Genomic DNA, 8,502 nt, shown 5'->3' on the forward strand with positions numbered 1-8,502 from the left:
TATATAACACACCATCATTACAGATATACAACTCTATATAACACACCATCATTACAGATATACAACTCTATATAACACACCATCATTACAGATATACAACTCCATATAATACACCATCATTACAGATATATAGGTCTATATAACATACCATCATTACAGATATACAGCTCTATATAACACACCATCATTACAGATACACCACTCTATATAACACACCATCATTACAGATATACAACTCTATATAACACACCATCATTACAGATATACAACTCTATATAACACACCATCATTACAGATATACAACTATATATAACACACCATCATTAGAGATATACAGCTCTATATAACACACCATCATTACAGATATACAACTCTATATAACACACCATCATTACAGATATACAACTATATATAACACACCATCATTACAGATATACAACTCTATATAACATATCATCATTACAGATATACAGCTCTATATAACACACCATCATTACAGATATACAGCTCTATATAACACACCATCATTACAGATATACAACTCTATATAACACACCATCATTACAGATATACAACTCTATATAACACATCATCATTACAGATATACAACTCTATATAACACACCATCATTACAGATATACAGCTCTATATAACACACCATCGTTACAGATATACAGCTCTATATAACACACCATCATTACAGATATACAACTCTATATAACACACCATCATTACAGATATACAACTCTATATAACACACCATCATTACAGATATACAGTTATATATAACACACCATCATTACAGATACACAACTCCATATAACACACCATCATTACAGATATACAGCTCTATATAACACACCATCATTACAGATATACAACTCTATATAACACACCATCATTACAGATATACAACTCTATATAACACACCATCATTACAGATATACAGTTATATATAACACACCATCATTACAGATACACAACTCCATATAACACACCATCATTACAGATATACAACTCTATATAACACACCATCATTACAGATACACAACTCCATATAACACACCATCATTACAGATATACAGCTCTATATAACACACCATCATTACAGTTATACAACTCTATATAACACACAATCATTACAGATATACAACTGTATATAACACACCATCATTACAGATATACAGTTATATATAACACACCATCATTACAGATATACAGCTCTATATAACACACCATCATTACAGATATACAACTCTATATAACACACCATCATTACAGATATACAACTCTATATAACACACCATCATTACAGATATACAGCTCTATATAACACACCATCATTACAGATATACAGCTGTATATAACACACCATCATTACAGATATACAGCTCTATATAACACACCATCATTACAGATATACCACTCTATATAACACACCATCATTACAGATATACAACTCTATATAACACACCATCATTACAGATATACAACTCTATATAACACACCATCATTACAGATATACAACTCTATATAACACATCATCATTACAGATATACAACTCTATATAGCATACCATCTTTACAGATATACAACTCTATATAACACACCATCATTACAGTTATACAACTCTATATAACACACCATCATTACAGTTATATAGCTCTATATAACATATATACAAATCTATATAACATCCCTGTACAACTCAGCCTGATAGGTATGACATCTATGTCTACAGTGGACTAAGTAAAAGCGACCTATTCTGATAGTTCACATGTTTTGACCTAGTGATGTATCTTCTATATCATATCAATATTTTTTCGCTGATGTCCAGAAAATGTAAAAACTTTAAGTGTATATTTAAATCATAGATATAATTAACTGACTGACGCAGACAGTTACCATTGTTTACACCTAACATATCACAGTTACGAGGCGTAGTGTATGTATCTTACCACTCTCGGGTACAGCCGCAAATCATAGCAACGCAATACATCGTGGTAGACTCCTTCGACACTGGGGACCAATAGCTGTAAAGGAAATTAGGTTTAAACTCATTATCAAATAAAAAAAGGTCTGGAATAATTTGGCATGTAACAAAACAAATGAGTAAGTAATAGCCATTGTTCTCAAAACAACATGCTGTAATTACCTGTAAATTTGATTAATGGATGTTCAACACAAATTGGGCTTCACTATATATATTATATAATAATAACTACGCACTTGGTCCTCCTCAAATATCCCTGTAATTTACATCAGCGAGAAATTCCTATTGAATGACAAGGCTGACTGAAGATAAGCATTGCAGAGTGAATCGCTGTGGGGCTTATTGCATTGTTAGAGGTACTAGTACTTTGGTTAATTCAAAAGAAAAATCTGATATGAAATTTATCTTCAAATTCTATATTCAATGGTGTCTTGCGTGATATCCCTAGAATATATTGGAGGGAATTTGCTTGAAATATCACTTAACTGTCAATGTCGTGTTTTGACGATGTTTCTGATGTGATATCGCTGACGTCTTTTGATACATTTGACTTTCCCATGTTCCCCCCCCCCCCCCCCCCCCCCCCCCCCCCCCCCCCGACCTGGCAGTTGCATGTTTGACGTCATTGAGTTATGATTGGTGTTTGCCAAGCTCATGGAACTATCCATAAAACACTTTATAAATATTTATATTGGTGATACGTCCGCCTTCACAGATACTGGAGTCTTACCACATATCCGCTGCTACAGACAATGAAAGCTATATCAGCATTATATAGCACACGATTCCCTGCCAGAGAGACTGGTGGATGTTTACACTCGTCAACCTGGACTGGTTTGTTTATATCTGAAATACCTGGCAAGTATATAAAGCCATGAATACAATGTTGTAGTCGGCGAGATGAATTTGGTATCATGTTAGCTTATAAATTGGTTTAAAAAATGTATTGATGCAAGACCACATCTCGAAGATATTTGACTTTGAGTTCCCGATATCTCACACAGTTTACCCAAAAGACCACGGCTTGAATGTAAATAGTGATCCAACTCCACGTTCAAGATAATGCAAACATGTAGTACGAGAGTCGCCGTGTATATTAATATAGCTCACTGGCACTTACATGTTCCCATTACGTTTCACCTAAGTACATTTTGATGATGGTCGATATTTTACTTTTCATTGCTTATCTTAAAAGTCGCACGGTTATATCCAGCATAGCAAAATGAGAAAAAAAATTGATATATGATTCGTCACCCCTTAATGTTTTAACATAAAATGTGTAATTTCTTATCTCCCCTTGTGAATTGCATTTAAATTCCCCCTAGAATCATATATGTGAACCAAAAGACAAATTAACCAACTGAATAATGCAGTCTTATTGATGTTTATGTATACTGTATATGCTCTTGTATAAAATTGCTATTCATACATTTTAGGTGCGTCTCGTGATAATACCGCTAGTGTTCTGTGGCGGAAATGTTGTTTACTTTAATATGAATGTCACGTTTAAATCATGACACAGATAGAAATGTAGAAATATATAGCTGGTTGGCCAGGATGACACCACGGGGATATGATATCAACTTTAAATAAAAGACACATCAATATTTGATAAAACCGATCACATCAACATTTGATGAAAACGATCAGATCAAAATTTAAACAAACCGATCACATCAACATTTGATAAAACCGATCACATCAACATTTGATAAAATCAATCAGATCAATATTTAAACAAACCGATCAGGTACATATTTTATAACGCTGATGAGATCAACATTTTATAACAGCGATTTAGAGCTAAAACTACGGTACGTACTCTGGTATTGTCTGTAAGGTTTTGTATGTAGTAAAGAGGAGTGCACATGTCCATGTGACGTAGATGTGAATGTGTAAAATTGCCTTCAGCAACAGACGCCTCTAAAGTGCATGACATCCACTTTTTGTATTATAACTATTGACGGTTTTGTACTAACTTTGTATCATACCAATATTTAAAACCCAATTGCTATATAATTATTTTATCGAAAAAAACTGGCGCATTTCAATAGAAGAGAACGTAAACAATTTGCATTGTAATCGTTCAAACATGTTAAAGTATTCGGGTAATTTGTCGGGAATTACCCTCGATATCCGAGTGGAAATCCACACACTCCCTAAATTAGACATGACGACAACAGTGACACCCCAACGGAAAACCCTGCCCGATAGGGTACATAGGAGGTCACACAAAGGAAGAAAACTGTGTCTTTAATGTATCACAAACTCATCTGGTTTCCAATAAATGAGCGATTGGGGTTTACTAGTTGTGCATACTAAGGTATTTACACATTTACCGGCTATACTCCCTGACATGATTAAACTGTACGAACATCTTTACATCCCAAACAGGCATTGAGCGAGCATTTCATGGTAACGTTCCTTGTTTTGGATTCAGCCTTCGTCAGATTTCACACCAATTGTGCACATTGCATATGTGTGTATGATCGGATTTAAAAAGCTTACAAATTGCATGAAAATACACGATTTTCCTTTTCACTTTTGATTTCTAGTTTTACAAAGTGCGTTTTGTGATAAATTTTTGTCAGGTTTTTAAGTCACAGAAATAAGTTTTTGCAATATGTCAGTGTTGAATCGAAATGTCAAAATGATATGTCGGAAACAAAACAATATAAAACAGCGCTGACCTGTTATAGTTTCAGTGGAATATTAGATCGTATATGGTATGGGTATAAACGTCACCGCTGAATTCTGATGATCTGTTTGTATTGACGATAGCTTTGTTCTGTCCGAGGGTGTTTAATGGGTCGCTGTCTACAGATAACCTACAAGAACGCGTGTAACCAGACATTTGATACTACTGGAGGAGTTGATACCAAGTTGTGACATCAGACATCATATACCCTATAGTCACTCCACTAGCGGCCAGCCTGATTGTTACGATATGGACCTTTGTTTTAAGGTATGATAGGAGATCAGTGTTGTAGGATAGCAGGCCAGTGTCTGGCTATCACTTTGCTCGCTATGTCGTGATACTGACAATGTTTAGGTTGAACAGATGTTTTCTACCTTGTATTGGATTTTTATTAAACATGTGGACGATTTGGTAGTCTGGTGGATTGTGAAAACTAAACAAGGACTCGTACATCCTAGCCCACACCTATATGTATACTTACACTCCATACCTATTTTGACATATATTGTCGAAGTCTCAAACCCAGACTCTATATATACCACTGTCCTTAGCTGTGACGCTGTGATATTCTATCTTTTTCAGAGCGGTCTCTTCCCTTTCCACTGCCTACAGATAGGGCGTAACAATTGTACCTGTTGTCCCCATTATCTATGATCGTAAAATTAGAATTAATGTGAGGTCCGTGTGTGTTGACATTCTTGTTTCTACTTCTTTCATATTTATTTTAGGCTTCAGTTTTGGATGGTTGTCTCTCTGAAATTTTGTAATACTATTTCTGTCACATTATAATTTTGTAAGAACTATAGCACCCCGTTGCTAGAAAAGATGTGTATATTTCGTAAATGACGAAATCATTGAGTTTAATTATCAAAGGTGTTCTGAATTTGCAACATGAATGAACTTCATTTTCTACTAGCGTTACCATTAGTGGTCCTAAACAGTCCACAGTCCCTACGTCCACAGTCCGTACGTCCACAGTTCCTACGTCCACAGTCCCTACGTCCACAGCTCAGCTCGTCTGGGGTAGCTAGATCGATGTCCATCATTGGTCTCCGTATTTTACTGTGATTACTGTGATTGATGTCGACTGACAGGAACACAATCAACTGCGAGTTTCGAGAGATGAAGTTGCATGAAAGCATCTGGAATTGTTTATTGTCGGCATTATGATTTGTTTTTTTTATTATTATTTTTATAGTAGACCAACCATGTGTGTGGACGAACCTTTTGTGTGGACGTACCCTGTGTGTGGACGAACCTTTTGTGTGGACGTACCCTGTGTGTGGACGAACCTTTTGTGTGGACGAACCTTTTGTGTGAACGAACCTTTTGTGTGGACGAACCTTTTGTGTGGACGAACTCTGTGTGTGGACGAACATTTTGTGTGGACGAACCTTGTGTGTGGACGAACCCTGTGTGTGGACAAAACTCGTGTGTGGACGAACCTCGTGTGTGGACGTACCCTGTGTGTGGACGAACCTTGTGTGTGGATGAACCTTTTGTGTGAACGAACTTTGTGTGTGGACGAACCTCGTGTGTGGACGAACTTTGTGTGTGGACGAACCCTGTGTGTGGACGAACCTTGTGTGTGGACGAACCCTGTGTGTGGACGAACCTTGTGTGTGGATGAACCTTTTGTGTGGACGAACCTTGTGTGTGGACGAACCTCGTGTGTGGACGAACCTTTTGTGTGTACGAACCCTGTGTGTGGACGAACCTTGTGTGTGGACGAACCTTGTGTGTGGACGAACCTCGTGTGTGGATGAACCCTGTGTGTGGACGAACATTGTGTGTGGACGGACCCTGTGTGTGGACGGACCTTTTGTGTGGACGAACCTTGTGTGTGGACGAAGCTTGTGTGTGGACGAACCTTGTGTGTGGACGAACCTTGTGTGTGGACGAACCTTTTGTGTGGACGAACCTTGTGTGTGGACGAACTATGTTTGTGGACGAACCTTGTGTGTTGACAAACCTTGTGTGTGGACGAACCTTGTGTGTGGACGAACTTTGTGTGTTGACAAACCTTGTTTGTGGACGAACTTTGCTTTCATACAGTCTTCCGCTAACTTCCGGTTACTCGAGGAGATGAACAGTTCAAGTTCATAGGAAGAGTAGCGATGATCGTATCGGTATAAAACCTTCCACTTCCAAGAAAACAATTTAATTTCTATTGAAATATCATACAAAGGCCGTATTTAACACGACTTCCTAGTTGCACCATGTGAATACAGAGGGGGTGTGACGTAATTTAAAGTATTTCTAGTTTCATTGAGCTATATAATAGAAACTCTGGATTTTCATTCACGAGTGTATTTAGCTGTTTATTTTGGAGTCGACAGAAATCAGACAGTAAATAGGGAAACCAGTTCTCCATGATTTCTAACCACAATGATCATAGTCATTATCACCATACTGTCGGTAAAGATGACTTTTAAGAACAAACGATGACTTCACACTTGCGTCAAACGGTATGCGTCATATAAAGAAAACAACGATACACGTTTTACTATCAAATGTATTCATGTTAAATGTGCACACGCACTTCGTTTATATATTTGTCACAAATAATAGAAGGTGGTGATTATTATCTGGTAACAACTGTAGTAGCCACAGGATTTCAGGTGCCTTCTCGGTATGTCTGGACGTCGTACTTACAAATGATATAACACATTATTTCCTGTAGATTTTATACCTTTATTGCAATACATTACATGACTGGATATTGATGATTAACATTGTATATACTTACAGCAATCGCATACCTTGTTTTAACTATCAGTTACCATTCAGTCTATTCCAAACATAGTTACATTTATCATTTGACATAATCATAATAGATTGTAAAAACAACAAAATTATAATAGAAAAAAGTCATTTTTAAACAATGTATTAAAAAGGAAAGTATATTTACCATCACGCATATACAATGAATTAAAACGAAAAGGCGATTTACCAACAGACCTATACAATGTATTAAAAAATAGAGTCCATTTGTTCTTAGACATATACAATGTATTAAAAAGAGAAGTCCATTTACCATCAGCCATATACAATGTTACGAAAAGGAAAGTTCATTAACGATCAGATATACATGTATATTAAATGTATTACAAACAAGGTCCATTTACTAGCCGACATATACAATGCAACTAAGAGGAAACTATATTCACAATCAGACGTATGTAATGTTTAACAAGAGCAAATTCATTGGCCATCAGACATATACAATGTATTAAAAATGCAAGCCAAATTACCACCAGACATATACAATGTATTAAAAGTGCAAGCCAAATTACCACCAGACATATACAATGTATTAAAAGTGCAAGCCAAATTACCATCAGACATATACAATGTATTAAAAGTGCAAGCCAAATTACCACCAGACATATACAATGTATTAAAAGTGCAAGCCAAGTTACCACCAGACATATACAATGTATTAAAAGTGCAAGCCAAATTACCATCAGACATATACAATGTATTAAAAGTGCAAGCCAAATTACCATCAGACATATACAATGTATTAAAAGTGCAAGCCAAATTACCACCAGACATATACAATGTATTAAAAGTGCAAGCCAAGTTACCACCAGACATATACAATGTATTAAAAGTGCAAGCCAAATTACCATCAGACATATACAATGTATTAAAAGTGCAAGCCAAATTACCACCAGACATATACAATGTATTAAAAGTGCAAGCCAAATTACCATCAGACATATACAATGTATTAAAAGTGCAAGCCAAATTACCATCAGACATATACAATGTATTAAAAGTGCAAGCCAAATTACCACCAGACATA

This window comes from Pecten maximus, chromosome 8 (assembly GCF_902652985.1).
Source record: "Pecten maximus chromosome 8, xPecMax1.1, whole genome shotgun sequence".
In the NCBI taxonomy this organism is placed as follows: domain Eukaryota; kingdom Metazoa; phylum Mollusca; class Bivalvia; order Pectinida; family Pectinidae; genus Pecten; species Pecten maximus.